We start from the raw sequence: 18,907 nt of genomic DNA on the forward strand, positions 1-18,907 counted from the left end.
ATATTTTCATTACTACAGTGTGGAAAAGAAAGAATTAACTCTAAATTGTGAAGTATCTATACATCATAGTAGTATTAATTTTCACAGATTTTTTTACTTTTGAAAATCATTGTACAACAGCATATTTTTTTGTTTTGTTTTTGTTGCTATAGACTACAGTAAAAACAACTTACGTGTATGAGAATAATAAAAAAAAACGGGAATTAATACCATTCCATTGTCCTGCCATTGCCCCCCTTCCCCCCGGGCTCCAGTGCAGCTGCACACCCTTTAGTTATGCCACTGGGCGTATTGTTGCATACTGACCCATTCTGAGCAATGATTACAATAGAGTGTTCATTTTTGGGTGAACTAAAACTTATTGAATGCCTATCTAATATAACGCCAAAACAATATACTGGCATTTGATAGAGAATTTCTTTAAAACACTTTGGAAACCACAAAGATATATAGCATGCCATTTTCTGCTGAGAATCAACAAAATATACTGTATGTTGATTTTGCCATAATAAGATGAACAGAAATGGTTTTTGGATCAGTATCTCTCTTGTTTACTGGCATGTATTTGTGTTATGACAAATACCTCTCATTCTGACTTTTGGATGAACCCATAAGAGGCACTCCAAAAAACTCTTGACAAAATGTCTCTACATATCAATGTTCTCATAGGATGAGGCTTGCAAAGTAAGCGAAACAGATTTACACTGTGTTGTCTGTTTGGGAAGTTGTTGTCCATTAATAAAATCAATTTCTTCTTTTCCTCCCATAACTTTCACCTTATCCTCTGTAACATTTTGGCTCTTTTCTGAAAAATTGGAATCACAGTCTTGTGTGGGGTCTTCACAGGTTTACGACATGCTACTTTAAACATCTGCCTTGTCACACTGGGAGCTCCATGTCTTGTTGGAAACCGCTCTACGTTGTCACATGATGCACTGTTTGTACCATTCAATCATAAACGCACCTTGGCCACCCAGACTTTAATGTAGATGTCTCCTTCCATTCTTTCCATTGACTGTACATGATCTCTTCTGACTCTACTAGTGCCTTATACTGTGTACTTTCCCATGAGCAATGCATTCTATAGTTTGCAATGGGAGCAAAATTGCTGGGTACAACAGCTTAATCAATGGTCTCCAAATTCTGTGTCTAGCCTCTTAAACCACTCTTGCCCAGTGACAAACCACAAGGACCAACATTGGAGGACTAGATGGAGAGCTTGCTAAACCCTTTCTTTAGGGCTTTCTCTTTCTCTCAGAGGATGAAGAGACAATATGCTTTCAATTTAAGGGTTCACTGGAAGAGCATCATAAATTACATACTGTATATAACATTTGATTGTGACCTTCATTCTAAACCAGCATAGTGCATAAAATGAATCTCTTAGATGAACTAAGATCATCATCCAGGAGTGCAATGGGTTGCCCCAGTGCAAACGTGCACTTCAACATATTTCAAACAGTATCTATTGCGGACACTAGGGCATATATTAACAGAAGTTTAGTATCCTTCTGTGTTCTAGAGGCTAAAAATGTGGATTGTATAATATTTTGTATCCACAGCTCTGTGAAGTTTTTGTTGTAACTAATAACAACTTAAAGATTTCCAGCTGTCAAATTTAACATAATTGAAATAATAACAATTACAGTGGGGTCCAAAACTCCTCTAGTGAATATGCTTCTGTTTGGCATTTGTGTAGTTTAATACAATTTTTTTTTTTAACAAATTATATTATCGGCATAAAAAAATTTATTAAAACATTTCAATTGAAAAATGAATATTAGTATTTGATATGTAGCCTACCTTTTTGCTTTAATTACAGCATGCTCTCGAGCTGGCTGTATGAACTCCACAAGTTTGTGCAAATTGTTAAAATATTTTCTTTCCCACTGTTTTTTCCCATAAAGCAACATACTACATTCTTCAATATGTAAAGTGTTGCCATGCAATGTGACATTTTCTGTAGTTATCTTAAGCACCAATCAATCAAACTATGACGTGTTAGGAACTGTATCAATTCATTATGAACTGTTTTATATTATGATTTATGACAATATTGTATGAAAACCTGTGACCTGCAGAGTTACTTTAAAACTCAAAATATATGGATGTTTGTTCAACTTCAGGCACGTTAATGTCTAAGGGGTTCATTTTTATTAAAACGAACAGATTTTAAACTTTTTTTTTTTTCCTTTTTGTTATCTGAAAGGTGTCATTAAAACTGACAGGGTACCTTTTTTTTTTTTTTACCATGCCTTTATAATATATTTTTGGTACTTTTCACATGCCTTTTATGTGTAGATTTTACTGCTTTAGACTTGGACTGCTTCAGATCCAGACCTTCAGCTTTAATCTATGAAAATCCATTATAAACTACACACTGATACATTTAAAACTATAACAATAAGTTTTATGATTTCTATCATTTTTTTCAAACGACTGCTATATTGTGGTGTAATTTCCACCAAAGCAAACAATTTTGTTCCTAATAATTTATTTGTAAGATCCTGTACTTGATAACCACGTCAACAAAAGTGTCAGAACAGCATGCTTGAGATGAAATATAATACAAATAATGTTTGCAAAAATTAAATAAAAATTCAAAATATCATTTGTGAGCAGAGTATTTTTATTTTTTGTCATTTCAAATCATGCTGTAATTTTGCCATATTCCACAGAAAGTATGAAAATATTATTTAAAATATTATTTACATAAAATTTTAGCTGGCATGTCATTGCAAAAACGTTAAAAATATCATTTACATCACTGTCATTTCCACCATGGAATTCAAATAATACAATAAAGAATTAGAGATGGAAATTACATTGTAGTGGGAAATTTCATGACTTTCAGAAAAAATGTCAAAAGATTATATCCTGTGATGCATGCATTGTTGGACATTGGTAATAAACAAATAAAATAAAATACAAAATAAGAGTGTGAAAAATGTTTTAACAAAATTCTGCTTTCAAGAAATGCACAGTGCTAAAAGTGCCCGAACTTGAAGAAAACAGCAATATATGTATAAACCATATAGGCTTACTTGGAGCCACAAGATTATCTGCCATTCACAGTTTGTATGAGATTATATATTAAAGTTTTCTACAGTATTCCAGAGGTTACATGACCTCTCTGAAATCATAAGACTGAAACTTGCCAACAAGACAAATTCTACACTAAAATTGTCAAATGCCTGTGCTCTTGGGAGGTACGTTATAGATAAACTAAATACTTATGAACCAGTGTGAGACATTTTCCATTGGCTGAAGGGGGCAATTCATATTATGACAAGAATAAAATGAATGTCAAGTACTTGGCAACAACACTTTAAGTAAACGTGCTGAAAGAAACTTGGCATACCTCTCTGATATATATACACAGAAAGAAAGGATTCAACAACTAAAGGGCGCATTATGAAATCAAACCATAAATTCCTTTCCTCCTCCATCTGCTTGAGCATTCGAAGAGATAAATAAAAGTATTTTTCTTCTAAGATGGGTCATTCAGAGAATAGAGCACAAGCAGCTCTGCCATATTTCTCAAGGCCAGATTCAAACATTTTAATAAAGACTTGCATTCCACTGTAGCATGTTTATCATGTTAACACTGCAACATCTTTCACTGATCTGCACTGCAGTGGATCTGTATGAAAGATCAAGAAGAAAACAACTTTTTGTCCCAGCGCCAGATGAGCAGAACCAGCTGTATTTCGGGTTGCTGTTGTTTTTCGTACATCTCCCGGTATGTTCAGTGGCGGGCTTCCCTTCCTTTGGCAAGGGCTGTGCTTGCTTACCTAAGATGGTAGAACCACATCTGAAAGTAATTAACCTAGTTCCTCTGGCCACGTTGCTTGCATTCTCTTCCATTGATACAAAGACTTTCTAGCCTAAAAGTATTGGTCAAAGGATAAGTGACGTATAGTGGCATCAATCAGACACAGAATTACACGCAGTCAAAACAGTAGCATCATTAATAAATGTTACTCCTACACTACTAATATTTCTAGCATAACATTTTGTTTACCTCCAACTTTGTGGCTAAAGTGGAATATTCTTGAACCTAATCAACAAAAAGATGAATTGTGTTCTGAGCTTAATCGTTGCTGCATTCCAGAGGAAAAGATGGAGCTTCCTCTTGCATCATCACAATGTTGTTGAAAATGTGTATGCATTACATAGACTAAAAGCAACACATAAATGGAATGTGACTTCATGAACTGGCTAAACAGTGGTACAATCTCAAGATTCCATACAAATGTATAATTTAAGTTACAGTGTATACAATCTATAAAATGTATACAATTTAAGTGGCCCAAAACTACATTCTGGGTATAATACAAGTTAAGCTCAATCAACAGTATTTGCAGTATAATTGTATTTACCACAAAACAACAACAACAACAACAAAATCATTTCGACACATCCCTCCTTTTCTTAAAAAAAGCAGACGTTGAGGTTACAGTGAGGCACTTACAATGGAGGTGAATGGGGGCCAATTTTTGGAGGATTTAAACTTTAAAGGCAGAAATGTGAAGCTTTATTTTACAAAAGCACTTACATTAATTCTTCTGTTAAAACTGGTCTACTATTTGAGCTGTAAAGTTGTTTAAATCATTGTTTTTGAGGCAGATTACTAAATTACAGGTATATAAAGTTTAAGTTGTTACATCGTCATGGCAACGAAGTTGTAAAATAGGATACATCTTTACACAGAAAAGGTTAGTAAGCAATTTTATTGCATTAAAATAATGTTAACATGCATTTATGTGTTTTGGCAATACTTTTGAAAAAGTGAGTATTATAATGTTTATGTTAATTGGCCCCATTCACTTCCATTGTAAGTGTAATCTTGATTTTTGCTTCATTAAAAAAAAAAAAAAAAGGAGGGACAAGTCAATATATATATATATATATATATATATATATATATATATATATATATATTTTTTTTTTTTTTTATTTTATTTTTTTTTTTGGTGCTTGAGCCCAGAATATTCCTTTAAAATGTTATGAATACGAATGCCATTGCATTAGAAAAAATAAATTAAACCAAGTGGCGTTAATTGTAAAGAAGAATAGGACAAGCACACTTTTTGAGCAAAAAAAGAGGTTTGCTAGGCTATAAATGATAAAACATGTTTACTGGTTGTCAAACGTTAGTGGAACATGTCCATATTTGAACTACACCTGTGTTACTTTGTGCTGCTAAAAATGAGTTTGAGACCAGATAGTTGAAACTAAAAGTAATGGCAAAAAATTATTTCTGATAAAATGTCTGTCATTTTCTAGCAAATTATAGTCGGATCTTTTGTTTTCCAATGCAAAGAAGCTCAAATACATTCAAGGGTGAATTCAGTGTGTAAAAACACAAGCTAACATTATCTAATACTACACTGCCAACCTTTATCAATTCCTATATAGAAACTTTCAAAAAAAGACATCAAATAACAATAACACAGCTAGTTTACTAGGACACTATCCCAGTAAACGAGCAATCCTGCACAGATCATTTCAAATTATTTTCCCACCAGAAACCACAGGTTTCCATTACTATCATGCACACATACACACTGGCCTACGTGGCACTCTGCACATGAAGGCTGGCTTGGGAAAGAATTCATAAAGAGTGAACAAGGGGAGGAGTCCCTCTCTCCTTTCACAGAACACTGATCATGGCAGTAATAACGAGTAATGATGTATTTCCAATTCCCATACTAAAAATTTCTGTCATTCCCTTTGGGTCATTCTTTAATTCCCTCATTATAAATCCCATGGAAGGGAGGGGTGTTTATGGGGAAGAGTAAACACGATGTTATCATTCTGTGGTGACAAAAGAAGAATTCAAAGGTATACTAGACTTAAACTAAACATGACATTTCCAACAAGAATTTCTACTGAAAATCAGTGGTTTTGTAGTCTAGCCTTGTTTGTATTTTTTCCATCTAATGGGGTGATATTGTAAGTTATTTGAGGTGAAAAGCAGCTGAAGAGAATTTAGTCTGAATGTCTGATAATAGAAATATGGACAATAGAGACAGAAAGTACATTGTGAAGCTAGACAAAGGCAATTTAAAACTAATTTAAATCTATATAAATATATATTTTTAATGGAGACTGGGGTTAATTTCTGTATAGTCGCATACCTTAAAGTATGAGCGTATCCACCACTACTGTCCAGGAAAAAGGTTATACTTCATTTAACAAATGTTGTCGCACTATAAATCTGTCATTACATGTAGGCTTTTCAGCTAAATTTAAACAGTAAAACAATTCTGAAACCATGACAGCAAAAATTTAAAAGGTAACATGCAAAAATACAAAACCATTGTTTTGACCAACAAACACTGTAATAAATAAATTGTATTAATATATAGTATATATACAATATCAAAAGTAACAGTCAGAATCTGGTATGGCCACCAGCTGCGTTAAGTTCTGCAGAGCATCTCCTCAAGGGAGTAGATTTAGCTTGAAAATTGTGGGGTTGCAGCATAAATAATCTACATGTTTCCATTGGTCATGGTATAAATATTGGGGTTCTTGCTGTGAGATGTTACCCTACTCTTCCATCAAGACATTTCCAAGTTCCCGGGCATTTCTGCGGGGGAATGGCCCTAGCCCTCACCCTCCGATCCAACAGGTCCCAGACGTGCTCAATGGGATTAAGATCCGGGCTCTTCGCTGGCCATGGCAGAACACTGACATTCCTGTCTTGCAGGAAATCATGCACAGAATAAGCAGTATGGCTGGTGGCATTGTCATGCTGGAGGGTCATGTCAGGATGAGCCTGCAGGAAGGGTCCCACGTGGGAGGAGGATGTCTTCCCTGTCACGCACAGCGTTGAGATTGCCTTCAATGACAACAAGCTCAGTCCGATGATGCTATGACACACCGCCCAAGACCATGACGTACCCTCCACCTCCGAATCGATCCCACTCCAGGGTACAGGCCTCGGTGTAATGTTCATTCCTTCGAAGATAAAAGCGAGTCCGACCATCACCCCTGGTGAGACAAAACCGCGACTCGTCAGTCAAGAGGACTTTTCGCCTGTCCTGTCTGGTCCAGCGAAGGTGGATTTGTGCCCATAGGCGACGTTGTTGCCGGTGATGTCTGGTAAGGACCTGCCTTACAACAGGCCTACAAGCCCTCAGTCCAGCCTCTCTCAGCCTATTGCGGACAGTCTGAACACTGATGGAGGGATTGCGTTCCTGGTGTAACTCGGGCAGTTGTTGTGGCCATCCTGTGTTTGTCCCGCAGGTGTGATGTTCAGATATACCGATCCTGTGCAGTGTTGTTACACGTGGTCTGCCACTGCGAGGACGATCAGCTGTCCTTCCTGTCTCCCTGTAGTGCTGTCTAAGGCGTCTCACAGTACAGACATTGCAATTTATTGTCCTGGCCACATCTGCAGTCCTCATGCCTCCCTGTAGCATGCCTATGGCACGTTCACGCAGATGAGCAGGGACCCTGGGCATCTTTCTTTTGGTGTTTTTCAGAGTCAGTAGAAAGGTCTCTTTAGTGTCCTAAGTTATTTTAACTATGGCATTAATTGCCTACCATCTGTAAACTGTTAGTGTCTTAATGACCATTCCACAGGTACATGTTCATTAATTGTTTATGGTTCATTGAACAAGCATGGAAAAAATTGTTTAAACCCTTTCCAATAAAGATCTGTAAAGTTTAATTGGATTTTACAAAATTATCTTTAAGATACAGCATCCTGATAAAGGGACGTTTCTTTTAAATATATTATTTTATTTTATTTTGTTTTGTTCTTTTAGTTACCTAACAGCTATTACAGAAATTACATTAATATATTTGTTCAAAATATTCATAGCAACTGTTTTTTTTTTCTTTCTTCAACACAATTGGAAAACTGTTACCTTAAATGTCTCATTCAGATAACCATTTTTATAAAGACATCTACATTTAGCTGAAATTAATTAATCCATATGAGATATTCTCTATACATGCAAGCACTTCTAGCACCATCTGTTGGCAAAAGACTACAACTGTGACAGTATTTCTCAGAACACCACTTTTCAGCAGTTTCCACTATTGTACAAGCATGTTCACTTTTCAGATTACCCTTTTTTCATTATTCGCATTATTTATCCATCACTTTGTACTGTTGTGAATTTAAATTATTTTCTTTCCTTTGAATCAGCTCAGTTATTATTATTTTACATATTTTTTAACATTACCACGTTCTTATATAGTTTTTTATATAATTATAATTTAAGATGTAACATGTTTCACACAGTTCACCCCTTTGGCTTGTGTATTAAATTTTTGCAGTATAGTATATATAAAAGACAGCATAGTTCAACTGAAATGCATTTTATTGTCTGCGTGTTTAGAACAGCCTTAATGCTGAATAGCAGTCTCAAGAGACAAACTCTCTAGCCTATTACACTGGTGGCTAAAAGTTTGGAATAATGTACAGATTTTGCTCTTATGGAAAGAAATTGGTACTTTTATTCACCAAAGTGGCATTCAACTGATCTCATTGTATAGTCAGGACATTAATAATGTGAAAAATTACTATTACAATTAGAATTTTTTTTTCCAGAACTTCTTAAACTACACTACCGGTCAAAAGTTTTGAAACACTCACTCATTCTTTATTATAATTTTTTTTTTCACATTTTAGAATAATAGTAAAGTCACTAAAACTATGGAATAACATAAATGGAACAATGGGAATTATGTTGTGACTAAACAAAATTCAAAATAAATCAAAACTGTGTTATATTTTAGCATCTTCAAAGTAGTCTTTGCCTAGAATTTGCAGACACTTTCTCGACATTTTCTCAACCAACTTCTTGAGGTATCACCCTGGGATGCTTTTTAAACAGTATTGAAGCAACCATCTATGTTGGGCACTTATTGGCTGCTTTTCTTTATTATTTGGTCCAAGTCATCAATTTCAAAAACTTTTTTTTATTATTATTACATTTTAGTTTTATAATGAAATAAATTAATATGATGGCACAATTATATTTTTGTCTACAAATCTAATTTCAAACATTTAAGCATACGCCTTCAGATCAAAAGATTTTTAAGAGCATGAGAAACATTTCAGTCAAGTACCCCAAACATTTGACCGGCAGCGTACTTCAAGGAGATCTCATCAAGAAATCCTCCACGTGCAGCAATGACAGCTTTGCAGATCTTTGGCATTCTAGCTGTCAGTTTGTCCAGATACTCAGGTGATATTTCACCCCACACTTCCTGTAGCACTAGCCATAGATGTGGCTGTCTTGTTGGGCACTTCTCACGCACCTTACAGTCTAGCTGATCCCACAAAAGCTCAATGGGTTTAAGATCCATAACACTCTTTTCCAATTATCTATTGTCCAATGTCTGTGTTTCTTTGCCCACTCTAACCTTTTCTTTTTGTTTTTCTATTTCAAAAGTGGCTTTTTCTTTGCAATTCTTCCCATAAGGCCTAAACTGAAATCTTCAGTTTTTTGGCAATTTCATGCATTGTATCGCCTTCATTCCTCAAAACAATGATTGACTGATGAGTTTCTAGAGAAAGCTGTTTCTTTTTTGCCATTTCTGACCTAATATTAAGACATGCCAGTCTACTGCATACTGTGGCAACTCAAAAACAAACACAAAGACAATGTTAAGCTTCATTTAACTTCAAAGCTTCAAACTGTGTTTGATATAATGGCAAGTGATTGTCTAGTACCAAATGAGCAATTTAGCATGATTACTCAAGGATAAGGTGCTGGAGTGATGGCTGCTGGAAATGGGGCCTGTCTAGATTTGATCAAAAATGACTTTTTTCAAATAGTGATGGTGCTGTTTTTTACATCAGTAATGTCCTGACTATACTTTGTTATCAGTTGAATGCCACTTTGGTGAATTCAAGTACCAATTTCCTTCCGAAACTGCAAAATCTGTACATTATTCCAAACTTTTGGCCGCCAGTGTAAATTCAATGAATGCTCGAAAGAAAAACTTAGAGAAACACCAACTCTCCTGTGCAAAAGCAAACAATGTTATGACACTCAAAGAATATATTTCACCGTCCGTGCTTATAGCTAAGCAATGCTGAACATACTATAATGACCGGAGTTCTCAAAAAGTGCAGTGAACTATCTCGCCACAGCACGTTCCGTCTTTTTAATTGTCCTTACATTCCGCAACGATTTCGGTTCTCTACATCTCAATCGCATTCCTTAGAGCAACATGGCACATTTCCTTGGGTCCTGCAGTCCAGGGATATGATGCAATGTGATTTTGCTTGATTTTGCTCGTAAAGCAGTTTTGCCAGCCAGCCTTAGGACCCTGGCCTCACTGGCGAGATATATTACCCCTTTTTTCCTGACGGTCTTCACATGATATTCGTCATGCAGTATTCGCGCAAAGAGCCAAGCAGAAACAATGGATACTTCTTCCCGCGCTTTCTTTTCTTCACCGTCGTCCGTCACCAACTTTAATCAGTACTCATTGATTTATGTCTACAGTTCGTCTTTAGTTTCACGGCTTTTGGAGAGTTTGGCTGCTTTCCTTTTGCAAGCAAATGAAGGGCTTTGAACTTTTGGTTAACCTAAAACAACGCACTTATTGCTATTCTGTCGGAATTTGATTTTTCTTAGCTGAACTCATGGATTAGCGCCGAAAAAGGGGTAGGTTAATAAAAATACGCCCAATAATCAAACAATAAACTTAACATCTGAAAGATGTAGCCAATTACATAACTATTCTCATGTCAATTAGGCGAATCATTGCTATAGTTTGTGATATGTTTAGGCATTCTTCTACCAGGGATGAAAATAATTATTATCATAAATCACTAGCTATTACTAGTAGCAAATGCAAAAAGATGAAGATGGACCAACGACTATTCATTGTACGCTAACCTGCTAGCATGTGGGACATTCTGCGAAATAATTGCCTTTTGCAATCTAAAGGACTGTGGTTAATTATATAATAATTATTATATTAGTAGATACCATGTGCCCCCTTTTTTCCTTGCTATTTTTAAAGCAGCATAAAGTGAATCTGGACTTTATATGCCTCAAAAGATCATGTGTTGTGCATGCGCTCTTTATATGTACAGCAGGGTTTAACCATGGATTTAACTAATACATTTTTTTAATCCTGCATAAAGTGAGATTTTGTCCATAATATATTAGATTAAATCATGTTGAATGATCCTAAAAGAAATAAAAATTATTTAATCCACGAATTACACTGCATACAGTTAAGAAAATGAATGTACAATCATTTATAGCTTTTTTCTCTGCGCATGAATGTAGGAAGCGATATCGGAAGATGTTATCCGTTAAGGTGTGGATTTGGCTTTGGGAAACTGACCAGCAGTTATGTGCCACTTTATCTCGAAGCAGATATCGAAAGCAACAGGCAGTCAATTAAGTTAGATAATTCTGCTATGAAATTCTCTATACAAGAGCGGAAATCTTTACCAATCAACTGAACAAACCGAACTGAAGTCCACAAAAAGGATCCTTGCATGTCCAGATGTTGCAGGATATGATACAATCCCATGTTGACTGCATCATCCACAGACCTGTTTGCTTGATAAGCAAATTGAAGGGGATCTAGAAAGGGTCCAGTGATGTTCTTCAGGTGGGCCAACACCAGTCTCTCAAGTGATTTCATGACCACAGATGTCAGGGCGACAGGTCTGTAATCATTAAGTCCTGTGATTTATGGTTTCTTTGGGACAGGAATAATGATTGAGCGTTTGAAGCAGCATGGGACTTCACACTGCTCCAGTGATCTATTGAAGATCTGTGTGAAGATGGGGGTCAGCTGGTTTTACCAACCTTTGACTAATAATACATGTGTTTATTTCAAATCAAAAAATCAAATCAAATCACTTTATTGTCACACAGCCATATACACAAGTGCAATGGTGTGTGAAATTCTTGGGTGCAGTTCCGATCAACATAGCAGTCGTGACAGTGATGAGACATATACCAGTTTACAATAACATCAAATTAACACAGCACAATTTAAACATCTGATATACACATAATTACACTCAACAACATACACTGTACAGTATACAATGCGCACTATATAGATACACATTATTCAATAAAAATAAAAAATAAAAATATATAAAAAAGTATATATAGTAGTAAATATAGAATGTACAGTATTGTACTGTATTGACATTCAGGCTGTCGGTTGATAGTCAGTTGTTAAGAGAGAATATAATATAATAATAATATAATTTATGACAGTCCGGTGTGAGATATAAGAGTAAGGGTAATAAAGTAAGGGTAATAAAGTGCAGTGCTGATGTATTTTGATCGTGGGAGATCAAGAGTTCAGAAGTTTGATTGCTTTGGGGAAGAAGCTGTCATGGAGTCGGCTGGTGCGGGTCCTGATGCTGCGATACCGCCTGCCTGATGGTAGCAGTGAGAACAGCCCATGGCTCATGTGGCTGGAGTCTCTTATGATCCTCCGAGCTTTTTTCACACACCGCCTTGTATATATTTCCTGGAGGGAGGGAAGCTCACCTCCGATGTTGTGTCTGGCAGTTCGCACCACCCTTTGCAGTGCTTTGCGGTTGCGGGCGGTGCTATTGCCGTACCAGGCGGAGATGCAGCCAGTCAGGATGCTCTCTACAGTGCAGGTGTAGAACCGTGTGAGTATGTGGCAGTTCATTCCAAACTTCCTCAGCCGTCTCAGGAAGAAGAGGCGCTGATGAGCCTTATTCACAACGACTTCAGTGTGGATGGACCATGTGAGTTCCTCAGTGATGTGGACACCCAGGAACTTGAAGCTGCTGACTCTCTCCACTGGTGCTCCATTGATGGTGATGGGACTGTGTTCTCTGTCTTTTCTTCTGAAGTCCACCACAAGCTTCTTTGTCTTACTGATGTTGAGGGAGAGGTTGTGCTCCTGACACCAGTGTGTCAGAGTGTGCACCTCCTCTCTGTAGGCTGTTTCATCATTGTCAGTGATCAGACCTACCACTGTCGTGTCATCAGCAAACTTAATGATGGTATTGGAGCTGTGTGTTGCCACACAGTCATGTGTGTACAAGGAATACAGGAGTGGGCTGAGAACACAGCCCTGTGGGGCTCCAGTGTTGAGGGTCAGTGATGAGGAGATGTTGCTGCCTATTCTAACCACCTGGCGTCTGCTTGACAGGAAGTCCAGGATCCAGCTGCACAGTGAGCTGTTTAAGCCCAGAGCCCGGAGTTTCTCATCTAGCTTGGAGGGCACTATGGTGTTGAATGCTGAGCTGTAGTCTACAAACAACATTCTCACATAAGTGTTCTTTTTTTCCAGGTGGGAGAGAGCAGTGTGTACTGTAGATGCAATGGCATCATCAGTGGAGCGGTTGTTGCGGTAAGCAAACTGCAACGGGTCAAGAGAGAGAGGCAGCACAGAGCAGATGTAATCTCTGATTAGTCTCTCAAAGCATTTGCTGATGATGGAGGTCAGAGCAACAGGATGCCAGTCATTTAAGCAAGTTATTTTTGATTGCTTTGGAACAGGCACAATGGTGGATGTTTTAAAGCATGTGGAGACTACAGACAAAGAGAGGGAAAGGTTGAAAATGTCCGTAAAAACACCAGCCAGCTGGTTCATGCACGCTCTGACAACGCGGCCCGGAATGCCTTCTGGGCCCGCGGCTTTGCGGATATTCACCCGTCGGAAGGATCGGGTTACATCCGCTACAGAGACGGAGAGTGAACTAACCTCTGTAGCTTCGGCCGCGAGAGCTCTCTCCGCGAGGGCTGTGTTATTTTCCTCAAAACGAGCATAAAAAGTATTTGGCTCATGGTGGAGTTTTATTCCCTTTAAAGTACATGATGATGTTAATTCCCTGCTACATGCTTCTAGAGTAGGTGGTGTTAAACTGTCCTTCAATCTTGCTCCTGTACTGATGTTTTGCGGTTCTGATAGTTTTTCGGAGGGCATAACTGGCTTGTTTATGCTCCTCCGCGTTCCCGGAATTAAAAGCGGAGGTCCGCACATTAAGTGCCGCGCGAACATCGCTATTTATCCATGGTTTCTGATTCGGATAGATCCGTATTGTTCTGGTCGGAACCACGTCCTCTACGCACTTTCTGATGAAACACATTACGGTATCAGCGCAAAGCTCGATGTTGTCATCAGAGGCGAACCGGAACATCTCCCAGTCCGTGTGATCAAAACAGTCTTGTAGCGTAGAATCTGATTGGTCCGACCAGCACTGGATCGTTCTGAGGGTGGGTGCTTCCTGTTTCAGTTTCTGCCTGTAAGCGGGCAGAAGCAGAATGGAAGAGTGGTCCGATTTGCCAAATGATGGGCGGGGGAGGGTTTTGTAGCCATCCCAGAACGGAGAGTAGCAATGGTCCAAAACCCGGTCCCCTCGTGTGTTGAAACTAATGTGCTGGTGGTATTTTGGTGCGACTGATTTTAAACTGGCTTTATTAAAGTCCCCGGTCACAATGAACGCAGCCTCAGGGTGCGCGGTTTCCTGCTCACCTATACTCCCATACAGTTCCTTGAGTGCCCGGTCTGTTTCGGCTTGTGGGGGGATGTACACAGCAGTGATAATGACTGCTGTGAATTCCCTCGGTAGCCAGAATTGTCGACACAGAGAAATTCCAGATCAGGAGAGCAGAAAGACTTGATAGAATGTACGTTCCTCTGATCACACCAGGATTTGTTGATCATAAAACATACTCCACCACCTCTACTTTTACCTGAGAGGTCTTTCGCTCTGTCCGCTCGGTGCACGGAGAACCCCGTGGGTTCAATGGCTGAGTCTGGAATCTCCGCAGACATCCAAGTTTCCGTAAGGCAGATAATGCAGCAGTCCCTCGTCTCTCGTTGGAAAGAGATCCGCGCTTTCAGCTCGCAGAGCTTGTTATCCAGAAACTGAACATTTGCCAGTAGAATAGTGGTTAGCAGGGGTCGATTTGCACGGCGTCTTACTCTGATGAGAACACCGGCTCTGTTTCCCCTTTTCCTCCTGCGTTTCCGCGGCCATGCTGCCCAGACAAAGAGCTCCGCTTGCGTGTTTGTAAACAGCGGGTCGGCATTGAGGAATTTGAAGTCCGGTTTACGGTGTGAAATTGCTGAGCCAATGTACAAAAGTGTTTGTCTGTCGTAGACAATAAGGCAGACAACATCCAAGACAAAAAACATAAGAATTGTGAACAAAACAAACAAAACATTACTATGTTGTGTCGGAGCTCGCAACGCAGCAGCCATACTCGGTGACATCTTGAGTCCCCTTTCATATGACAATAACAAATTTGCTTCATTTACCATTAAAAAATGAAAAAGTTTCTGACCTGCAACGAAGCAAGGCATCTCTTTCAAATTTGTGTCATGGAGGATTTTTCTACGCATAGCACACATATTGCTCTGTGCATTTGTAAAGGGCGGTTGCTCTCGCCCATTGTCAGTGAACTTATCATTGACACGTAGCAGACCATCATCATTGGTCAGGTCACGCAGCTCTTTCGCTTGCCCGTCCTCCGTCCCATGAACCTGCCCAGCATCTAGAAAAGCTGTTAATGCGTTGATTTGTTGTCGAACATTGGGGACACCACCAAAGATAAAGGCGGTGTTTCCAGAACCACAAGCAGGTGATGAACAGAAAAGAGGAGACAGGAGCCAGGACTCAGATGTGGATCTCCCATCGGGATCTGAGTTTAGACAGTAAATATAGCATAAAAGACAATATAAATGGAGATAAACAGGTGGGAAAGGACATTGAAAGACTGTAAAGTTACAAACACTGACTGACCAGAATTGGGAATCAGGGTTCAGATCGCTCACAGCTCGCACTACAGTTGAGGCCATTTTCAAAGGACCTAATACTTGGGGAGGTGGGTTTAAGAGTCAGATCATGGTCAACCCTCTGTCCAAAAGTGGTGAGCATGAAGGTGAAGTCATTATCATTCTCTACGTCAGCATCCGCAGTGCTTAGAATTCTATTGGAAACCAGTCTGACCTGGAATCAACAAGAAAGACAAAATTTAGAAGCTGTGAACTGATTGTCAAGTACATTTCAGTGAGCTGATAATAAGGGTGTTTTCACACCTGGCTTGTTTGGAGCATTTGTTTTGGAACCTGAGGCCAGATTCACAAAACGTTCTTAAGAAGAAAATTTATTTTCTTCTTAATTTCTAACTTAAAGGTGCAATATGTAACAATTTTCATGTAATATTCACCTTTTTGCCAATGTGTGAACAGGTTGTAACGCAACTCAAAAAATGAGCCCTTCCCGGACTTCCTAGGTTGCCTATTAAAGCCTGTAGACTGATTTTCATGCGAAGGGAGCGGGTCGCTTTTCCTGGGAAAATCCAAAGGATGTGATGTTTATGTGTGCTCCCGAGAGCCTTGCCTCAGTGCTTCTCTTCCCCTATTCAACAGTGATGACAAACTGCAATACTAGGTAACGTTATATTAGAGATGGAATCCAGCAAATGTCTGGCTCCCAGCACAACACCGACTTCTACACAAACTCAAAGTTTTTTTTTGAGTAAGCCCAAAAACAAAAAACAAACAAAAAAAACATTTATCTACTGAATCCCATCTGGCTAAGTGGGAACGTGATCGTGGTCGAGTGAAAACTAGAGTGAACATCGGCAGGGCATTTGATTCCTGGAGGGAACTTCGTTTGGTTTTGGGGATCAAAACCGACCCTGAATTGGCATTCTTCTTATTGGATAGGTAAGCTTACATAACTGCAAAGCATGTGAAATATAGTGCCATAAAGATTAATCTGTGTAATTTTAGCTAACTTGATCTTGCCTGAACAGTAACTGTCATAATCAATGTTAATCTGTAATTATTCAGCAAGGTAAACTACAATAACACATGAAATGAATGCTAGACAATGTTCAAGATAATGCAAAAAGACCCATTCATTAGTGTTATGTAACTTGGTTATACAGAAAATATATACTTTCTGCTATTATAAAACAATAGTGCATCGATATATCAAAATGACAGTTGTGATCACATCAATACTGAATTGTGTCAACATATTTATAATATACAGTCTATTTTATAAACAGCTACTGTCATCATCCACCAAATTTAGCTAACAGCTATTGATAAAGCTGGCTAGCTAGCTAACGCCGACATAGGCTATCATATAAACGCAGTCAATGTATCATGCAAAGAAAAGTGATTACTTCAAACTACAGTCTCGCATAGTCAGACCTATATCCACATTTTGTTTTAGCCCTGTTCCAGCACTGGAGAGTCAAATATAATATACAGTCTCAAAGTTTGTAGTAAAACAATCATAACTGTGTAATTTTAATTATGCTACCTCATCTGTCAGCATGATGCCAGTGAATCACGTTCAGTCTCTTTGTACGTTATGTCATTGTTTTGGTCGATGCTCGCGTCTCTATGGAGTGTGTGCACGAGCACGAGCAACAGGCAGTTCACTTAATGGCCACAGGTGTCATTAATAACAAGGGTTTCTGAATCTTACATACTGCACCGTTAAGAAAAAGTTACGAATATTTTGTATTCTCGAAAAAATTTATTAAGAACGTTTTTTTCTTAAGATTGTTCTAAAGAAAAAACTTAAGAAGCATTCACATTTTTTTCTAAAAATCATCGTAAATTACATTTTAAAGTTAGGATAAACTCACCGTTGTCTTAAATTCTAAAAGGTAAGATGTTTAATGAATTAACTGGGTTGTTTTAAATGTGATGCATTCTATCATTTTGAGTCTGAAGTTGCAATGGGCTGTTAATGTAGATATGTGATTTTAGACCAAAACACGTTTCTGACTGTTTTGTGATTAATGATATTTTTATTTTCAGCTTTCAAACCATGTAAATTTTATCACCAATTCAAACAATCATGCTACTTCAAATGGATGCGCTGCACATGGCGCTCTCTCTCTCTTTATCATAGAAACATAATAATTAATAGAGCTGCAAGCAGCAATTATCGGGGCCAAGCACAGGAATGGCAAAAATGAATGAAAATAGCATTGTTTTTTGAAGATTTTAGGCAAACTGATTGAAAAGCAATGAATGGAATCACTTCTAATGCAGGGGCGGACTGGCAATCAGGAGAACCGGGACTTTTCCCGAAGTGGCGGCGACGAAACGGGGTCGAATAGGCCGCCACGTTATGCAGAATGATTTCCCTGCCTCTGCTTTTAATATCTCCCCCTTCTGGTCATTCTTTTTTTTTTTATTATTATCTCGGAGGGGATATGTTTTATCCCTGTGCAGTCAGACTGAATGTATTAACCATATCCAACAGTAGATGGTGGTATAAAGTAAAGCCCTATTAGGACGTGATTAGTTTTCTGGAGAAATTTCTTGATTGTAGATTAATAATTACTGTGGAGGTCTGTAATATTTTCCGTCGATTCACACCTAAAATAAGTTATGATATGTATGGCCGCCAGAACAGCGAGGAGGCTTTTGACCCATAACTTTTAATTATACTGAGGTGATGCCGCAGCACCGTTAAGTGAATTGTGATTATTATTATTTTTAAATAAGTGTACAGAGATTCTCTCTAAATGCGCAACGAACACCGGGAGCGCTGAACTGAAGGCACGGGCAGATAGACAGTCCGACTCAGCTGAGCGACCAATCAGAATGTTCGTTTTAGACGTTATTGGATATTTTATAACCAATCATATTTTCCGTTTCAATAAGGGGCGGGACATTTCTAGCATCTACAGTGAAATGCTGATGCACCATCAGCGCTTGAGTCACCATAATTTCCGCTGGATATTTACTTAAAAGTGAAAATATTAATGCATTTAATTAAAAACGTATTCTATTAAACTTTGGGAAAATACTGAGTGTCACTGCACCCATGCTAGTTTTTTTATGCTCTTCACAGATGACAAGTTGTCCCATAATTGTATCAAATGTCATTTTCTTCTGTCTTTTACCGCTGTCAGTGGTGCCTTTTCCT

At 38.2% G+C, this 18,907-nt stretch overlaps 1 protein-coding gene and 1 pseudogene across 1 annotated transcript in view; one reads left to right on the forward strand and one right to left on the reverse strand.

Annotated features, from left to right (window-relative positions):
* Positions 1 to 18,907, forward strand: part of LOC127432784 (14-3-3 protein gamma-like) — a 678,408-nt gene that overhangs the window by 350,364 nt on the left and 309,137 nt on the right. The gene's annotated exons all lie outside the window — the stretch shown is intronic.
* Positions 9,974 to 18,705, reverse strand: LOC127432316 (myeloperoxidase-like; annotated as a pseudogene).

This window comes from Myxocyprinus asiaticus, chromosome 42 (genome assembly GCF_019703515.2).
Source record: "Myxocyprinus asiaticus isolate MX2 ecotype Aquarium Trade chromosome 42, UBuf_Myxa_2, whole genome shotgun sequence".
Taxonomy (NCBI): Eukaryota; Metazoa; Chordata; class Actinopteri; order Cypriniformes; family Catostomidae; genus Myxocyprinus; species Myxocyprinus asiaticus.